The sequence below is a fragment of the Marmota marmota genome, unplaced genomic scaffold, assembly GCF_001458135.2.
Source record: "Marmota marmota marmota unplaced genomic scaffold, marMar, whole genome shotgun sequence".
Classification (NCBI taxonomy): Eukaryota; Metazoa; Chordata; class Mammalia; order Rodentia; family Sciuridae; genus Marmota; species Marmota marmota.
The window spans coordinates 27,716,034-27,736,726 of NW_026000211.1; the positions used below are offsets into that span (position 1 = coordinate 27,716,034).

Sequence of the window (20,693 nt, forward strand, 5' to 3'; positions counted from 1 at the left end):
AAACATTCTTCTTGTCCATAGTTAAATAGAATATTTCTCAAAGGCTATTAATAATTGAACTCAGAATAGAATCATAAATATGCATGAATGGAAGATCACTAGCTCTATCCTTAGTTCAGAAGGACCTTGGACCACGCATTTCCAGAAAAATCAACACCTGCCCAACTCTCAGGTCTCTCCAGGCATATCTATGCCAGCAGCTCTGAGAAGACAAAGGAGAGGCCTCAATGACATCTCCTCTGACCCCTCGAGCTGTCTTGGTTGCCTCCTCCTCTGTGTTCCCACAGCACTCTGTTCATGCCTGTGTCGTAATACCTACCATGTGCCACAACTATCTATTTCCATGTCCATTTCTCCCACAAAACTTTCCAGGACATTTTAGTGAACTCCATTTTTTACATGAGAAAGCAAGCTCAGTAAAGTTAAATAACTTATCTAATGTCTCATAGGTAAGATGTGATATCTGATTCCAAAGCCCCTTGAATTCTCCATTATACAACATCCCTCTCTCTCTCTGTGAGGGATTGGTTTCAGGACCCCCTCACCATAGATACCAAAATCCCTTCTAATGCCATAGGGTTTGCATATAATCTATACACATTCACCATTATACTTTAAATCATTCTATATTGCTGAACAGTGCTTAATGTAATGTAAATGCTTTGAAAATAGTTTTTTGTACTATATTGTTTAGGGAACAGTGAGAAGAAAAAAGAGCCTGACATGTTCAGTATAGAGGTAAAAATTCTGCACATATTTTCAACCTGTACTTTGTTGAATCTGGGGATATGGAGTCTATGGATACACAAGGATTACTGCCCTAGCTTCTGCCCACACCTAGTATTGCAGCTGACAAAGTCTGACAATGAGCTGCTCAAAAGATGCTGCTCATTGATTAAATGTCCTGGCACATCCCCTTCTGTGTGCTACAGAGGACTGTGTGATGAGATCCCCATGCTATATCCCCCTACTCTCCCTTCTGTCCCACCATCATGGGGTTTCCAGTGGAGTGAAGTCAGGAGTGAACAGGCATCTACAACACATAGTGGAGAGGCAGCATCTCGGTGGAAACTGAGAAAGGAAACAGGAGTGGCATGCATGCCTGTAATCCCAGCAACTCCGGAGGCTGAGGCAGGAAGACTGCAAGTTGGAGGCCAACCCCAGCAACTAAAATCCTAAGCAGCTTGAAAGGAAGGAAGGAAGGAACCACATATGCAAGAAAGAAGGGGCCAGAAGTGGTGACACAGGCCTGTAATACCAGCAGCTCAGGAGGCCAAAACAGGAGATCGGGAGTTCAAAGCCAGCCTCAGCAAAAGCAAGGTGCTGAGCAACTCAGTGAGACCCTGTCTCTAAATAAAATATAAAATAGGGCTGAGGATGTGGCTCAGTAGTCTAGTGCCCCTGAGTTCAATTCCCGGTACCTCTCTCCAAAAAAACAAAGAAAGAAGGTACAAGTAAGAGAGAAGAAGGAAGGGAAGAAAAGAACATGTGAGGCAGAAGGAAGAGCATCTGTAACACGTGAAAGGGAAGAAAGAGAATGTCTTGTTAAAATGAGAAGAGTCACCAGGTACAGCAGTGTGCATTTATGATCCAGCAACACAGGAGGCTGAAGCCGGAGGATTCCAAGTTAGAGACTAGCCTCAGAAAATTAGTGAGAGATTGTCTCAAAATAAAAAAACAGACACCCATCTTTTTAAGAAAAGATTTTTAGTATCAATAAAAAATAAAATACAATAGAAAAGATTTTTAGTATCAATAAAAAATAAAATGCAATAGAAAAAGCTGGGGATGTAGATCAGTGGTAGAGTGTCCCTAGGTTCAAGTCCCCAGTACCACAAAAAGTAATGATAAAAATGAGAAAAGTCCAAGTAGGAGCAGAACTCAGAGGGGAAGAAGATGCACGTAGTAAATTCAGTGCAGGGGTGAGCAAGGACCCATGAAGGGTCTCACAGGCATGCTAAGAAGTTTGGGTTTGGCTCTGGCTCTAAGTATACAAGTAAATAACAGGTTTTAAGCAGAACAACAACATAGATTTTATGTTTAAGAAAAATCATTCAGATTATAAGGGTGAGGTTGAGATGCCAGTAAATGAAGCATTAATCAAGGCAAGAGGTGAGGGAGATGAATCTAGAACTTCTTCAAAACATACAGCTTTAACCAAGGCAATTTAAAATTTTCAAAATATTTTTGTATTTGCTAATGCAAAGGGTACAACCCACTAAGCCTTCTTTGCAGTGTTAATCTTAAAATGAAGTCTGCAGTGACAGAGCTGACTGAATGAGATGGCCAGGCAGTGGTTACAAGCACAGGATCAGATTAAAAACAATGTGAGTTTGAATCCTGACTCCCCCATTCCCTGACTATGAACCTATGGGCAAGTGAGAGAGCTTCTCTCTGCCTCAGTCTCCTAATCTGTAAAAGAAAGATAATAACAGTACCTGGGCAGGGCGGGGTGGTGCACATGTGTAATCCCAGCAGCTTGGGAGGCCAAGGAAGGAGGATTTCGAGTTCAAAGCCAGCCTCGGCAATTTAGCAAGTCCCTAAGCAACTCAGCAAGACCCTGTCTCTAAATAAAATGCAAAAAAGGGTTGAGGAGGTGGCTCAGTGGTTAAGTGCCTGTGGGTTCAATTCCCCAGTACCAAAATAACAACAACAACAAAAGTAGCTGATTCATAGAGTTTATTGAGAGGATGTAATTAAATAACGCATGTTTTATTTATTCTCTTATCCAGCATCTAGCATTGTACCTGATGTATACTAAGCGCTTACTAATGTTAGTATTTATTGAAAGAATATAAAGTAGTATGTAAATATAAGGTGTAAATATAACAGGCATTTAATATCTACAATTTTTCCACCACCAAGAAAACCGTATTTTCTAAAATCCATAGTCCACATAACTGTTCTTCTAAACATCAGGATAAGTTTACCTCTTTCTCTTTTGTTTCTTCTTCAACTTTTCCATAGTGTGCTTCACCCTTTCAAACAAAACCTCTTTTGTTTAACGTATTTATAAACCCTAGCTTTCAGGCTGGCTGGGGTCCAAATGCTCTCTAAAAATACCTAATTCTGCGCTGCTTATAGACAGAGGCTGTTCCACTATAAAAGTCGTCCCTTGGGGGTAAAGTGTGACGCTTTTGAAAAACATCTTAGCTCAGCCAACGGTAGCAGCTCAGCAGCCGTTTACTGTGGCCAAAACAGTTACCAATGATTACCAAAAAGATGGCGCCCTTGTGAATAGGAGTGCTTTCAGTTTCAAGAGATGATTTCAAAAATTTTAAAAATGACTATATAGGCACTACAGTATATGTGTAAGTATAATTTTTTGTACTCATGCAATTACCTTGATTTTTGTGATGATATCAAAGATGTTTGCATATATCCAAACTCATCAATTTATACATATTAAATGTAGGCAATTTTTTTTGTATATAAAATTTACCTCAGTAAAACTTTAAAAAAAAAGAAAGATAGTTTTCAATCTCTCGGAGGGATTAGACTCCAGCCCCCAGTTTTTCCCCATACTACTCTTCTGCCCACTTTTTCTGGTATAGGAAAGTTTTCTCCCTGAACCACCAGCAGCGGGTGTAGCATTTCATTTAGCAGAATTAGGATAGTAATAAGAACACATTTTTCTTTTTATTGCATTAATCATTTGAGTAAATTAATAAAAGCAGTTTGCATAGACCCTATATCCTGACCCATATCTAAAAACTCATGAGAAAACACCCTCAAGCACAACACAGGGTTTCTATATATACCAGAAAGAGTTAGCAGGCTGGGGTTGTGGTTCAGTGGTAGATCACTTACCTCCTATGTGTGAGGCACTGGATTCGATCCTCAGCACCACATAAAAAATTAACAAATAAATAAAATAAAGACATTATGTCCATCTACAACTAAAAAATAAAAATTAAAAAAAAAATTTAAATAGTTAGAATTAAAATGGCCATACCCCAAAGAGCAGGGGAAGCTATTTCTCATTTTTCAGTCAGTGGAAAATTTGAAGATGCATTCATTGATCAAAGTTGTTCTTGGCCAACCATTTAGCAATTTACATGGTACTGATTCAGCAATTGTGTACAATGTCAACTGTACCAGATGGTTGACAGTGAGCTCTGCAGAATATGGTAAACTAAATAAAACAAGGGTTCAGGGAAAGAGTGGGAGAAGGGAAGATTGAAACAGAGAGAAGAGAGAGGGAGAAAGAAAGATAGAGAAGGAGAGATGAAGGGAAAAGTTCACAAAAAAAGTCCATTTTTAAGTAAACAAGTCCAGATAGTTCCTGTCCTGCTACTAAAAACTCCTTTTCCAATAATGCATTTTTGTTTTAATAATTTCTTTCCTCAGAGGAGAAAGAAAGGGGGAAAAATTCTCTTTGGAGAAGAGAAAGAAGCCAACTCTCAGAAACAATGGGCTAGATTTTTATCTTAAGTTAAGACTGTGGTGGAAGTCTCCTAGATAATATTGAAATAATCACTTTCCGGCTTCCTTTGGGGTTGGAAAGAGATGCGGTATCCTCCATTCACCTCTCTCTGGCGCTGGGTTTATCTATAAGTGCAGCCAGGAAATTACCACTGACGTTCCCTGATCCAGCCTCTGCTGAATGTTGTCCTCAAGCCTCCTGTTTTGAAGTAGCCATAGCAAAGAAACCCCAAAGTGCATGAGCACGCGTGCGCAGACACACACACACACACACACACACACACACACACACACACACCCTCCCTCCCTATCTCACTAAAATTAAGAGGCACAGTGACATCATAAGGGAAAAGAAAATTAATTTTGAGCTAGAAGTTCTCATCTCTAAGCTAACTTCAGGTTCTCAATTAGATCTTTGAAATATCTTCTCATAAATTATTCTACCTTCCATTTTTTGGAAAGGAACAAACACAAAGACAAATATGGTTCCCTCTCTTTGTTATCCTTACTTTCTTTTTTTTTTTAGATAAGCTAAAGTCTTATAAGTTTGCAGTTATTAAATGAAGTACTAATGAGTTTCTATTTCAAGACCTTCTTGCATGACAAGATTCTAAATGTGTAACAGAAATACATCACCATTAATAGCTGGTTCTTTGACAACAGAGAGACCTCTGGTCTCTCATTTACTCACCCAGCGTGACTATGATTTTTCTCCTTTGGACACAGCTATGAATAGAACCATTAATAATAAGGCTGCATGCAAAAGGAGTCTGTTCAAAGCTCTGCAAGTCAATGATTTAGTTTTTGACCTTGACCTTTTAAATTGAAATTGTTCTTCTCAGTAAGTCATTCATATAGTTTAAGACTAGCCCACTGGGCTGGGGTTGTGGCTCAGCAGTGGAGCGCTCCAGGGCCTGGGTTTGATCCTCAGCACCACATAAAAATAATAAATAAAATAAAAGTATTGCGTCCAACTACAACTAAAAAATAAAAATATATATTTTTTAAAAAAGACTAGCCCACTAAGATCTCTGATGGGGGAGGGAGGGTATTGACAGATAAAATGACTTCAGAAAGAGAACCCACCAGTTCACAATCTTAGATTCCATAAATCCAGTTAATTTGGGATCTGAAATGAAATTTTACATAATTCAACAATATGAAGGTCCCTGGGTAAACACAGCGTACAAAAAAACTATACTGTAAAATAGTTAATAAAAACTGGCCCATCCACGTTTATTCCAGGATGAGATCACCACAGTACTTAATAGTTTCTCAGAAAAGCATTAATATCCTGCTGTTATTGATATTTTCTTTACCAAGATTTCATAGAGTAGATTGAAAGACTCAGAGTTAAAAATAAATTATCAATTAAGCCCATTAAGTAATTTAATTCTCTCCACACAAGTGGCATCATTTCACTGGAGCTGACTATAGGATATAAGGGTAGCGAGAAGATTCTAACACACTTCACTCATATTACTTTCCTGCATTTGGAGTAACAATCTGGCTGTCCTCTCTGTACTTCTCACACTAGCCATTCTAGAATTACTAGTCACTGAAAAACAGCTGCTTAAACATATTTGTAATAAACAAAAGAAGGGACAGTTGCTCTTCTGTGATTTCATCATTCGGGGAAAAGATATTATTCATAAACCAATTCATTTCCATAATGTTTCCTGCAGGAATATTTTCCCAGTCTATGTATACTTCACCCTTTGTAACTATTATTGACTTTATATTGTTTCCTCTACCACAACTGGAAGCTCTTTGAATATCATGAATGACACACACGGGAAACATCACAGTGTGCTACAGTGGCTCCAAGTGTGGTCCCTGAGCCAGCAGCATAAGCATCTCTGGGAACAGAACTTAGAAATGCAAAATCTCAGGACCCACCACAGATCTGAATCAAAAACTCTGGTGGTAGGGTGCCATCAATATTTGTTTTAACAGCCCTCCAAGGCTTTACCACAGGCTCTCAAGATTGAGAACCACTGGTATATTGCAACAAGTCTAGATATTGGAAGGAGATCTTTGGTTTTTAAGTTCCTATTGCACCACTTTTTAGCTGATGATGTTAAGCAAGCCATTTTTCTGTCTCTGAGTTGTCTCCCCTCACCTATGAAGTGGAGAGAAAACTAAAAAATGACTGACAATGAATAAATCCTCAATAAATGCTACTGTCTTTATATCTTTAATCCCTGGTATCTAGCTAACAATCTGAAAATACTTTACCTTCCATACCTGTTCACTTAAGTCAGCCAGTTGAACTGAATGGAATGAGAATAGACAAAACCCTCTGAAACCAAACTTTTAACTCATCTGAAAACACTATCGCTGCTAGACACAGGTAATGGGTACAAAGGAATCACATATAAAATAATGAGGGAATATGCTAGGTCAATAATCCTGTCTGCTTTGTCACATGGTGACCCTCCCATCATCTCCAAATTCCTGCCATATCTTTGTCACAATGGGAATTCCACTCTGTTACAAATAAATACCTCATCCATCTCCAAAATTCTGCCATACTCATTGGGAATAAGTATGGTACCCATTTAAACTTTAAACAGGGAGGGAGTTTGCATAAATCAAATTATCTGATAAGGGACTTGGTTCCAGAATATATAGGCAACACTTACAACTCAATAATAATAAGACAAATGGCCTCATTAATAATGAAGACATCTCTCCCAAGAAGGTAAACATAGGCCAGTAATCACATGAAATGATATTCAATATCTTTAGCCATCAAGGAAATACAGATCAAAACAATGAAATATCACCTCACACTCAGCTGCATGACTATAATCAAACTCACAGCAAATACCAAGCTGGTGAGAACATAGAGAAATTTGAACCTTCATACATTTTTGTTTTGTTCTTTTTTTCTGAGCTTAGGTCAAGTGTAAAAATTTTCATAGTTACTTTATACACTGTTGATAGGAATGTAAATGGTGTAGTCACTTTGAAAACAGTCTCACAGTTCTTGAAAATGCTAAACAAAGATTTAAAATATAACCCAACAATTCAACTACTAGGTATATGCCAAAAAAGAAATAAAAACATATCCACACAAAACTTAACTCAAGAATGTTCCCAGCAGTATCATCCATAATAATTAAAAAGTAGAAACAGTCCAGATGTCCATCAACTTATGAATAAATAAATAGAATGTGGTATTTCCATATACTGTAATATTACTAGGCAATAGAAATGAAGTTCTAATACATGTTACAACATGGATGAACCTAGAAAACATTATGATAAATAAAAGAAGCCAGAAAAAAAAGACGACATAGTGTGTATGATTCCATTCTCATAAAATGTATAGAATGGCACATCTATTAGGACAGAAAGTACTTTGGTTGCCTAAAGTTGATGGCAGAGGGTTGGGAGGATATAGAGCAATAATTAGTGACTGCTGTTTGGAATGGGGCTTCTTTTTAAGGCCATAAAAAAAATGTTCTAAAATTGGGGTGATGGTTGCACAATTCTGTGTATATACTCAAGAGCACTTAATTTTTAATCCTCTTTGTGAATTGTTTTGCTGTGAATTCTTATCTTGATAAAGTTGTAAAATTTAATAATAATAGGCTGGGATTGTGGCTCGATGGTAGAGCACTTGCCTAGCATGTGTAAGGCACTGGGTTCGATCCCCAGAACCACATTAAAAAAACTAAATAAACAAAAGAAAGGTATTGTGTCCATCTACAACTAAAAATATTTTAAAAAAATAATAATAATAACAGGAAGAATTTTTTTCCAGCCATTAAAATAAAAGAGGCAAGTTTTAGGATGGAAATTGAGACAGTCCGACTCTGAAATCTCAGAGAAAACCATGAAGTCAGTTCAATTATATTGTCCTGGATTATAATGAAATCCCAAAAGAGGAGAAACAAAAGATGAGAACTAAATTAAAAACATGAATAACAAGAGACTTTCCACCTCCTCTTCTAATGTTGTTAGCAAGCCAGAAAAGCACATTCCCCACGGCATATGCTGCAATTTAAATTTGGTACAACAATTAAATCATTGTCACATTAATAGTAGTGGCAGGATTTTACAGCTGGACCTTAATGAGCATCTATTCCAGTTTCCAGGTTTTACAAAAACAGTATTTCCTCATCAGCATGTACCTATTAGTTTTTATTTAATACAATGCTCGTAAATTGTTTTCTGGAAGATGTACTTCATTCCCTCAAGAGTGATTCTTTTATTTTGAATTTCTTACTCTGCTTTCTTTTCACACAGCGAGCCTTTCTTTGTTTTAATGGGAGATGGTGGTGGTTTTCCTACAATATACACACATCATAAACCAGACACCCTTCAGCTATTTCCTTTTAATAGCTTTCTCGGAGCTATAAAAGAACCAAGTAAAAATACTCTTCATGATCACCATGAACTTTCATCAATTCCCAGTATTGACTTCTTTAATCAGAGCTCAAATTTGGTGTGCCCACACTTGAGTACAGGACCAAATACCTCCCAGTGTCTGCTGGTTTCAAAGTGAGAAAAGGGGAACAAGAATGTGGCATTTCACTTTCCAGATTTCAAAACAATAATCTTATTCCAAAGGAAAAAAAAATCTTAAGTATTATAAAAATGAAAATGGTTTTCCCCTTTCCATTTTTCAACTTGCCAAAGTTCTTAGGTTTTTGTACCGATTCTTCTTAGTAGGAGAATGAATCTTTCTGTGATATATTTGAAGTTTATATTTTAATTCACATGAGCCAGAGTCATCTGAAGCACAAACAGCCTTCAAGAGTGAATGATGCATCTCAAGAATTCTCAGGAACTCTGAGAATCATGAGGTGTTACAGATGGGACTAGTTGTTTTACAAAATTCATTCAAAGACGGAAAGAGGTAAAGGTCTAAGTGAAAACTGAGCAAACTGGGCTAAAAATGTTGCCACCATTATTATGAACACATCATCCTTTTCTATCATGAATAGACTGACTCAAACTAAAAGTGGTGCCTGATCCGTAAAGATACTTTCATTGAGTATTAAATGTCTTACTAACGAAAATTAATTCTAATTAAAGTAGAAAGAACTGACACAAAAAGTAAATAATCTATACATTTACTGATTTTTGTCTGTCTTTTCCATCGTTTCCTCTTCTTTCCATTGTTACCACTCTTCCAAGTCCTGATTGAATTATTGCAGCATCGATTTAACAGCCTCTTGGCTACTTCCCTGCCCCAACTTTTAATACATTTGGCTTAATATTCAAATAAATAATTTTACTCTAAGACCACTTTCCAAGAACCATTGGTACTTAGGAGCCCACAAAAGGCCCAGTTGCAGACCATTATGTCTAAACTCCTCTCGCCAGCTTTGGGGGCTCATACGGGGTACCACCAAGTCTTTTCAAGAGCATCTTGTGTTCCCCTAAACAAACACTTTCTTCCACTCATATAGGCAAGTGTTCCACACCTCATCAATACAGGGAGTCATGGGAAGGTGTTACAGTTTGGAGACTAATAATAATCCCCTTGATTTATCAAGCGCATATTGTGTGCTATGAAATGTGCAAGGCTCATTACATATACTATTTTATCCCCACATAAACCTTATGGGACAGGTTTTATGATGTGATAGGATAGAAATTAAGCCACATAGAGAAGAGATTAGATATTCTCCAAGACCTTTAGCTATTAAATGGCAGAGATGGAAACTTTTGTCTAAGACCGGAGGAAGAAAGCTATAACCTCATCCATCGATTAATCCATTTGGTAAAGTAATAGTTTGATGGACTACTGGGTGGTAACTGTAGGCAGGTGGGGCGTGACTGCAGGAAGTCACTGGGGATGTGCCCTTGGGGATTATATCTTTTCCCTGGCTTCTCTCTCTCTCTCTCTCTCTCCATTTCTGACTGCCATGAACTGAGCGCCTTTCCTTCAGCAGCACCTTCCACCATGCTGTTCTTCCTCACCTCAGGCCTAGAACCGTGAAGCTGGCCACCCATGGACTGACCTCTAAAACTGAGCCCAAGATAGACTTTCCTCCTCTAAACTATTCTTGTCAGGTATTTTGATCACAGTAACAAAAAGCTGACACATCATCCAAACTAGGGCAGTTTTTTGTTGTTGTTGTTTGTTTATTTGGTTTTTGCAATACTGGGGACTGAACCCAGGACCCTCTACATGCTGGGTAAATGCTCTACCACTGAGCTACATCCCAGCCCTTCAAACCAGGACAGTTTGAGAGCTAAAGAGTATTCCATTTACTCCTTATCTCTATGTCTCACTCTTTCCTCTTAACCCTACTGAAGCTGCTTTACCACATGTCCTCAGTGACCGCAAACCAGCCCTGGAGTGAGTGACTTGTACTGCAGCTTCCATGGCACCTGGCATTGTCCTAGGCCCACAGTTCTGCCTTGAGACTCTCTCTTTTTCCATGATTTCTTTGGCACTGATTTACATCACTGTCACTCTTTGTCTACTTCTCTGTGTCTTTTCATGCTTCTCTAAAAAAAAAAAAAAAAAATGCTGGTGCCTTCTAAGGAGGTGTCTCTTCCAGGAGACACCTTCTCCCTCTATCTCCCTACCATGGCAGTCTCATCCACAATCACCACTTTCACCTTCACCGGTCAGGCAAATGACTCCTAAATATTTTCCTCCATCTTTAAACTCTCCCCTGGAATGAATCTTCATTTCAAACCAAGGACCATACAGTGTCCTCCAGATGGGCAGTATATAACATCTCCTTAAACTTGCCAAAGGCATGCATTACCTTTTTTACAAGTTAGTGACTCATCTAAACCCTTAGTCTAGCATTTAAGGACATCCATGATGTAACCAAAGTCTATTAAACTTGTTTTTCCTCTACCTGCACAGCAAGCTCTATGCTCAAGGCATTCCAGTATTATTTTCTAAACATTATCTTAGGGCCACTCTTGGAAAGGAAGGGCTTCTATTACTGACGAATATTGATGCTTCTCATAGAATCCCCTCTCTCTTCAACTACACTGGCCAAGGCTCAGGCCAATCAGAGACCACTTCTTCCACAGAGGCTTCTAGCTGTCATTTTTAAGTATATCCTCCTCCATTCTTTAATCTCAGGCCTCACTTTGTATTTCTTGGTTTTATGGTACTCACCATCTTCTAGCTCAATTACTACATGCATGTGTGTGTCTTAACCTCCCTACATATGGGAAGCTCCTTAAAAAATGAATGTCTTTCAATCAAAGCATAACAGATATTTATTGTTCAAAATAATAGTTTCATTATTATAATAGGTACATTTCTCACCTTCACATATCCTTCTGAAAATCCATAATTTTTATCACTCTCAAATGTAAAAACTGACAACTGTTCATGCTCTGACATATTAAGCATTTTCAATAATCACTGTTTTTAAAAATATTTCTATTTAAACATTACACAGTGTATACATGTACCAAAACATCTCATGTCACCTGTTGTAGCCAGGTTCTTCACTGCTGTGACAAAAAGACTTGACAAGAATGTTTTCAAAGGAGGAAAGGTTTATTGGGGGCTCAGTTTCAGAGGTCTCAGTCCATAGATGCCCAACTCCACTGCTCTAGGCCAGAAGTGAGGAAGACTATCGTGGCAGAAGAGCATGGCAAAGGAAAGCAGTTCAGAACATTGCCGCAGAAAGCAGAAAGAGAACTGTGCTCACCAGGGATGTCCCCCAATGACCCACCTCCTCCAGCCACAACCTACCTGCCTACAGTTACCACCCAGTTAATCCCTCTAAGGGGATGAATGCACTGATTAGGTTAAGACTCTCATAACCTGATCATTTTCCCTCAAGACCTTCTTGCATTGTCTCACACATGAGTTTTCGGAGACACCTCATATCTAAACCATAACATTACCATAACATAGCCATAACATTAATATATATGATCTTTATGTTTTATGTATCCATTAGAAATAAATTCAAATATACACTTATACATATAACAATTTGGTTTATGGATATCTAATGTGAGAGAACAATCTATCAAGTGAAATAATCTGCAGGTACATCAAGATTAACAATGATGATGTAGTGCAGTGTATTTAGTCAATTAAATTTTGTAACATAAGGCTGGGGTTGCGGCTCAGTGGTAGAGCACTTGCCTAGCATGCATGAGGCACTGGGTTGAATTTCCAGCACCATATAAAAAAACTAAATAAACAAAATTTTGTAATATAAATAAACTCAATAGTAAAGTCCTTTAATTCCTAATGTCAAAGCCTAGAATCGTGAATTAATTGGCTATAATTATGATTTTAAGTGGAATTTCTTTGTCATTGCTTGGTTAAAACACCTAATGCCTGCAAAAGCTATGTTTGACACCTTAATGTTACCTGGCATTCTAACAGAACTGTACCTTTAAATGCAGCTGATGACAGATGGTCTGTTCAATTAAAAAAAAAAAAGCAGGAGCTAACATATAAATTCAACAAGCAAGTCCACAGATACTCAGCCAATGAAATCAATTGGCAGTTGCTAAGCTGTTTTATCACCATGGCAACACTACTTCAGAAGAAATATTGAATTTTCAAGACAAATGAGCCACCCATCTTAAAATTTCAGATCTCTCAAGCTATGATGATCAGGTACTTTAGGTGAAATAACTGCTTATATCTTTTCACTGACCTCAAATTAGGGACATCTTAAAAAGTCATTTGCCCTTCCAGTCTCACTTTCTAGTTTTCTTGATTTCCCAAACATATTCTATTTAAAGATGTGTCTGTATTTGTATCTGCAGATACTTGTAAGCTAATGGTCCTAAATATAAAGCCAAATGTAAATGTCTTAGAAATTTTCACTGACACACACTCTGGTTTTTTCCTGATATTACATCTGATTTGAATGAGCAATCAATGAAATAAATAACACACAAAGAGTAGGATCATATTGTTACCAGCCTCCAAGCTACTAATAAAAATGTTCAAAATAACAATTAAATATTATTTGTGATACAGCTTCATTTATTTGTTGACAAGATAATTTGTCCCATAAAAGAATAATGATCTTGTTTTACCTGATGAAGATGCAGAGAACCTGAGATACTGTTTGGAAATATATTCTAGAATCAAGATAACGTGGGAGATTGATGAAGGGTATTAAGTTACAGTTAGAATTAAGAAATTCTGGTACACTAGTGAACAGTAGGATGGCTACACATAGCAGTAATGTACATTTAAACAGTAGAATAAAGGATTTTGAATGACTTCACTATAAAATAATAAATAGTTAAGAAGATAGATTTAACTTGATCGAAAGATTACGCAATGTCTTCATGAACCAAAATATCACACGGTACCCCATAAATATCTACAGTTTCATTTTTTTATGTATGTTAACTTTTAATTTAAAACCAAAGGCAAGCCAGGCACCGTGGTACACACCTGTAATCCCAGCAGCTCAGGAGGCTGAGGCAGGAGGATCATGAGTTCAAAGCCAGCTTCGGCAGAAACAAGTTGCTAAGCAACTCAGCGAGACTCTGTCTCTAAATAAAATATAAAACAGGGCTGGGGATGTGACTCAGTAGTTAAGTGCCCCTGAGTTCAGTCCCCAGTACCAAAAAAAAAAAAAAAAAAAAAAAAAGTCAAGATGGTTGGGTAGAAAGGATGTTGACTTTAAAAGCATCGAGAGAGGCTGTCTAGGAAGACAGGAGCAGCGCCCCCTCAAGTCACATGTCATGAAGGAAAATTTCCCTGAAAGGGGAAGGGAGGACAGAAGTGTTTTAGGCAGCTTTTTTGCTGCTGTGACTAAAGGACCTGACCAGAACAACTGTAGAGGAGGAAAAGTTTATTCGAGGGCTCACAGTTTCAGAGTTCTCAATCCACAGACAGCAGCTCCATTCCTCAGGGCTCCGGGTGAGAGTACACCTCACGGCAGAAGAGTGTGGTGGAGGGAAGCGGTTCATGATGATCAGAAAGCAGGGAAAGAGAGACTCCACTTGCCAGATACAAATATATACCCTAAAGCCACGCCCCGTATGCCCCACCTCCTCCAGCCACACCCCACCTGCCTTCAGTCCCCACTCAATTAATCCCATCAGGTACTTAATTACTGATGGGGTTAAGGCTCTCACAACCCAATCCTTTCCCCTCTGAACCTCTCACGTTGTCTCACACGTGAGCTTTTGGGGGCCCCTCACATCCAAACCATAAGAAGTGTTAGGTGCAGGGCAGGCTGAACTAAGTTGTCTGCAGGGCAGGCTGAAAAAATGTTAGCTGCAGGATGACCCACGCACTCCAACCCTCCTCTGTCTGGTCCTTTATCACCTGTTTGCATCAAGTCTGAACTCAACCCACTCAAGGCTGAACACTTAACCCCCCCTTGTGCCAACAAGGCAGCTTGCAGACCCAGAGACCCCATTAGATTTGGGCTATAAAAACTCCCTCCTGCCAAGCCCCTCTCTCTTGCTCTCTCTCTTGCTCTTGCTGTCTCCCTCTCTTGCTTTCACTCTCCCTTGCTCTTTCTTCTCTCTCTCTCTCTCTCTCTCTCTCTCTCTCTCTCTCTTTCTCTCTCTCTTTTCTCCTCTGTTGCACTACTGCAATAAAGATCTCTTGGTCACTCCGAGTGTTGTGGTCACTTTCCTTTCATTGGTGCCGAAACCTGGGAAGAGGGTTAAAACCCACTTTTGGGTCCCTCTTCCTTCGGAAGTGCCACTCACCGGACGGCCTGAACCCATTTTCTCGACCGCCAGAACTCCATCCACCACCGGCCTCGATTGGTGAGTTTCCCCTTCCTGGAGCCCTAAACCCAGTGGTGGTGTCAGGAGGATTTGACCGTGGATTGTCCGGCAAACCTCTTTGCCCACCTGCGCGGAGGAAAGCACCCCACCACAGCCTTGAAGACCATGGTGGCCCTCAGGGACTCCTTCCATGGGCAGATTAGACTCCTGGGTTCAAAATTATTCCCTTCCCTTCCCAGCTGGTAGTTTCCCAGCATAGGCTTTGTAGGTCTCCCTCGGAGGACTGTGTAACCTCCGGGGACACACAACAGAGAACCGAACATCACCCCACCCAGACCTTCACGGTCTCCGTGGCTCATAGTCCTAGTCCTCGCACCTTCAAGACTCGGCCGCTAGAGAGACACTTCCCCTCCCCTTCCTCCCTCTTCCCCTGCCTCTCTCTCTCCCCTCTTTCCGTCCCTGAGAGTCTCCAGCCTCTCCAGGAGAGGCCTCGACCAGAGGTCTCCCATGGCTCCGCCCCGTCCAGGATGGGAGCCTCGGCTGTCAGGATTTGGTGACGACCAATCTCTGCAGCTTGAACCTGCCACTAGGCACTCCTGATTTTTGGCTCTAGAGGGGACGCCCCTTTTGCCAATAAATCAGTTTCCTCCTTCTCTCTTATACTGTCTTTACGTCTCCTTCCCTCTCCCTTATACTGCGTTTGCGACATGGGTAATGCTCCTCTCTGCTGGTCAACTCTCCCCTACAATGCCTCTTGGATAACCTCAAAACCCTCTCCTTGCCACCAGACATCAAACCCCCAAAACTGATCAAATACAGCACCCAGGCCTGGCCCACTTATCCCCTAGACAACCAAAGCAAATGGCCCCCTTTTGGGTCTCTGAATCCCCCCATTCTAAGGGATCTCTACAACTACTGTGAGCATTTGAAAAAAATGGGTAAACATCCCTTATGTCCAAGCTTTCTTCTTGCTTGTGCTCTCTGCACCTCTTGCAAACCTCTACAAATTTTTCTAGCTTGCAAACCAACCCCCACAACCACCGATCCCCAATCTTCTCCTCCTCCAGACTCATCCACTACTTTTGACCCTGCTGATGAACCTCCACCCTATCGCCCGGTTCCAATAAGTCCTCACCCTCAACCTTCTGCCCCAGCCCCTCCACTGTCTCGCCCACCTCAATAACCTGCTTTCTCCCCTCCAGTTACTAGATCAAAAACCCAAACCACCGCCCTTCCTCAAACCATTGCCCCCTTACTGAGGTAGCAGGTACTGAGGTACCCCTCCACCCACTCACTCCTCTCTTCTCCTGTCAGTACCCACACCAGATCCCACCAGGTCCTCTTACCAGCTAACCCAAAGCTCAAACTAGCTGAGGAGGCCCTCAGACCCCTATCCAAGATCTGGTGAAAATGGCCTTTAAAGTTGCTTTGTAATCACTGAAAACAGGTTACTAAGAATTTAAAGTCCCTTACAGGCTTTTTGGGATATTCACTCCTGTCTTCCCCTGTGCTCTACCTGTTCTGCTGCTCAAGTTTTCCTTGCTAGGGAAAATCCCAAACCCCTTTCCCATTATTCTTTTACATCTTCTTCCTCATTCTTAGATCCACAGGGGCTGCTCTCAGCCCCGCCTTCCTGTCTTCCCCCTCCCTACCCGGCCCACAGAAAAGTCTTCTCCAGAATTCTTCACTATGGCTGATTTTAGGACTGTCAGCAAAGAGTCCCTACAGAAAAGTTTAATGTAGATAAACTTCCTATTTTCATGTTGCCCTGTTTTACTTGGTCACTTGCTGGAAAAATCAGCACTCCAAAAGCTAGACACCCCCTTACTAGTTTTTCACAAAATATGTAGACAAGGTCTCTGGCCTTGAGCTGGGCTTCACAGTGATGACTACATTTCTAAGATAAAGAAGTTACCAACTGGGCTCCATGGTAACAGCTGGCAGGGGGAGGAAAGAAAGGGGAGAAAAAGCTCTCCCCTTCTCAGGTGTCCTTGAAGGGTTAACTTGCCCAGAACAGAGGAAAAAAAAAAACTGTTTTTTGTGAACTTCTGCAGACTGTGAACTTCTGAGCCCCATCCCTTACATGCTGGGTGCAAAATTCTGAAACTACCTAAATTTGGGGTTCAGGGGATTAATTGATTACAGCAGAAGCTGTGCCCTCTGCATCTGACTGCAACCAAATAAAACTGTTTCCCTACCTTCGGTGCTATCTTAGGTGCCTTGTCTTGTCCGTCCCTACAACAGTATAATTCTATACACTTAAACATTGTTTATGTTTTCAGAAATGGTCAACAGATGTGATTAACTGTGTACTGCAAATAATAAAATATCTCTTATTAAAATGGAATAACTTGCCTAAATTCAGAAATTTACAAGGATTGTTTCAAAATGTGAATAAAGAAGGAGTTAAAGGTGGGAAAGAGAAATTAGAAGGTTCTAGGTATGGATTTAATAGAAGGAAAATGTGTTTCTAGATAAGACAGTCTATGTGATTAAGTAAATAAGAGGGTTTAAGCAAGTGATAAAGAAGGTCTGTGTAAGTTAGTTATATATGTAAGTTTTTTGAGCAAGTATCTTGAAGGAATTAAGCATTATTAACTATGGTTAAACAACAACTGTTATTTTGCAATATTGTGATATGTTATTCTTTAAGAGCTAAACTTGATTAATACAAAAACATCAATGTAAAGGTGGTACTATTACTCTTCTTTATATATTAAATGTGTTCATATTTTCCAGGCATAAAAGTCATTAAGATAGAAGCTTTAAAAAAATATTATATCAAGCTGATGTTCTCCAAAAGGTTGCATGGTAATTTTAGGCTAATAAAAATAACATATTGGAGATTTATTTATATCACTTAATGTTCTTTAACTGGACCTTTTATTAATAAGATTAATATAAAGTTCTATAAACTGGGGTACAATTTAAATGTAATATCATATTGTGTTAGCTAGTATTCATGTGACATCAGGCAACAATATATGTAAATTTTATAAAATGATATTTAAGAAACAAAAATCAACTTCAATACTAGAACACTTGACCTAAAATTTCCCTGCCTTACCTGAGATAAGGCTGTGCCTCCCATCTTACTACATGTCAGAATGACTCCAAAGTAGGCCAGACTTCAGCTAAAGTCCAGTACTTTTAATTTAAGGTGAAACTGACTTTGCTGGATGTTTAAGATCAAGACTTAAAGTTAAATTAAAATGGCCAAGAAAACCAATATTTGGCTCTGGCCCTCTGAGTCAGTCTGAATCTAGGGAACAGGGAACTTCTCTAAAGAGCTTTGCAACTCTGGGCCACATAACCTCTTGATCAGGGAGATTAATGAGACCATTGGAGAATGAAAAGCCTGTCAATAGGAAGGTCATTGGAGACAGGAGACATCCCTGATGCTTTCAAGGGAAGCCACATGGTCAAGCAAGACCTGGACCCATCCTAACGTAAATGGCACTAGCAAAACTAAGAAGCTGCTCTCAAGTTCCCCCACAAGTGACCCCTATGGGAACTCGGCTGACTCTTAACAATAGATAGAAACAAAGTCAATTTTGACCAGCTTGATCTTAAACACCTACCAAAAACAGTTAAGCCAAAACACAGTCATTCCTGGGAGTAATGAAGGACAAGAACAGCTAGAAAAGAGGAGACAGCAGCTAGGCCAACAGTCTCCATGGGGAATGTTCAGTCAAGTATGGCCTTGGCTCCTCTCCCTCACAGGACCACTATTAGTCCTCTTAATGTTTCTCCTAATAGGACCACATCTGTTAAATTGCCTACAGAAGTTCCTGCAAGATCAGATACACAAATTCACCAACCAATCAGTCAATCAACTACTTCTTTAAGACTACCAGCCCTCATGCCCAAGACATGCCCAAGGAATTGACTCATGACCAACTCCTCCAGCTCCAGAGACCCTGCCCCCACATAAAACCCTCTCTAACCTCTTTCCCATGTTTTACAACCCCTCTTTCACTTCCTAGGAATGAGAACTACTCTCCAGCAGATCCACTGTGATTGCTCTGTCTGCTCTATAGTATCACCACAAGGAAGTATCAAACCTAAACTCCCCACACATCAGATGCAGAGCCACCAGCCAGACCGAAGACTGGTAGATCAACTTCACTCACATGCCTAGGCACAAAAAGCTTCGCTACCTACTTACTTTGGCTGATACTTTTTCAGGTTGGATAGCTGCCTTCCCTACATCCAGGGAAATTGCTGACACCGTTGCCTCCATCCTCATTCCCAGGTTCGAACTTCCTGCCTCCACCCAGTCAGACAACAGTCCAGCCTTCACTTTTCAGGTTTTTTCAACTAGTCTCCAAAGGCTTCAACATCACTTGGAGGCTCCACATCCCCCACCAACCCCAATCCTGGAGTAAGGTTGAGAGGCCTAACGGCATTCTCAAGAGTCATCTCACTAAACTTGCTATTGAACTTAGGCTCTCCTGACCCAATCTCCTGCTGTTGGCCCTCACCTGAATTCAGGCAGCCCCAAGGGCCCCCTCAGGCCTTAGCCCCTTTGAGTAACTCTATGGGTGCCCTTTCTTAATCAACCAAAGCTTTCCAATCACTCCTCCTCCCCTTGTGTCCTACCTGCCTAATCTCACACTTCTATGCAAACTCCTAAGTGAACATGCAGACGGGTGCCTTCCTGTGCCATTCATTGCCTCAATCCCAGCATAACCACAAACTGAACTGGACTCTCTTCAACTGAGTAACTCAGTCTTACCTCAGGAACTGCATCTCAATCGTTGGAACCTCACTGGATGGGACCCCATACAGTCATACTTACTACCCCAATGGTGACCAAGCATTTAGCACTCCCCCTGGTTCCATGTCTCCTGCCTTAAAACGGCACCTGTTCCAAATGTCCATTCCTGGACTTCCACCACGCCCACCAAACTCAAAATTTCTCACCAACCCTCTTCTTTTACTAATCATTAATCTCTCTCAAGTTTCTATCCCAACCACAGATGGTGTTTTAACATCCAAGCAACTTGGCACCAGGATGACACCACTCACTCTCAGTTTATGGGTCAAGGCAATTACCCTTCCACTGGCTGCAATTGGGCTGTCACCCTTAACATTACTGAATTCAACCAAGCCACCTCCGATACTTCCTAGAGTCCCTACGACAGGACCAATGGCTGATGCCAATGATCTCTCTGCTCAGAAATGGTTTGATGCCGTTGACAACCTATGGCTTCAAGGAACCTTTATGGACTTTGCCCCTTCCAAAATAACTGTCTATAGCCACTGGGTGTTATTTCTGGCTGCCCTGGTGTTCCCAGACCTGTCCCCCCACATTCCTCCACTTTCCCTCCTAGGTCCCACGCCGCCCACCATCAAGCAGGAAGTAGCCAGACAATTTTACACCGCCCCCATGTCGCCTAGAAAAACAAAAAAGGAGGAATGTTAGGTGCAGGACAGGCTGAACTAAGTTGTCTGCAGGGCAGGCTGAACAAATGTTAGCTGCAGGATAACCCACGCGCTCAAAACCCCCTCCGTCTGGTCCTTTATCACCTGTTTGCATCAAGTCTGAGCACTCAACCCACTCAAGGCTGAACACTCAACCCCCGGCTCAAGGCTGA

The 20,693-nt window shown here is 40.5% G+C and overlaps 1 protein-coding gene and 1 long non-coding RNA gene across 3 annotated transcripts in view; both read right to left on the reverse strand.

Moving 5' to 3' along the window:
• Positions 1–20,693, reverse strand: part of Cpe (carboxypeptidase E) — a 112,313-nt gene that overhangs the window by 72,160 nt on the left and 19,460 nt on the right. The window lies entirely within an intron of this gene.
• LOC125612839 lies at positions 1,789–20,419 on the reverse strand. Its single transcript, XR_007343319.1, has 3 exons — positions 20,408–20,419; positions 16,381–16,383; positions 1,789–10,761 (listed from the first exon to the last, which is right to left on the reverse strand). It is a non-coding gene; the product is annotated as an uncharacterized LOC125612839 (long non-coding RNA).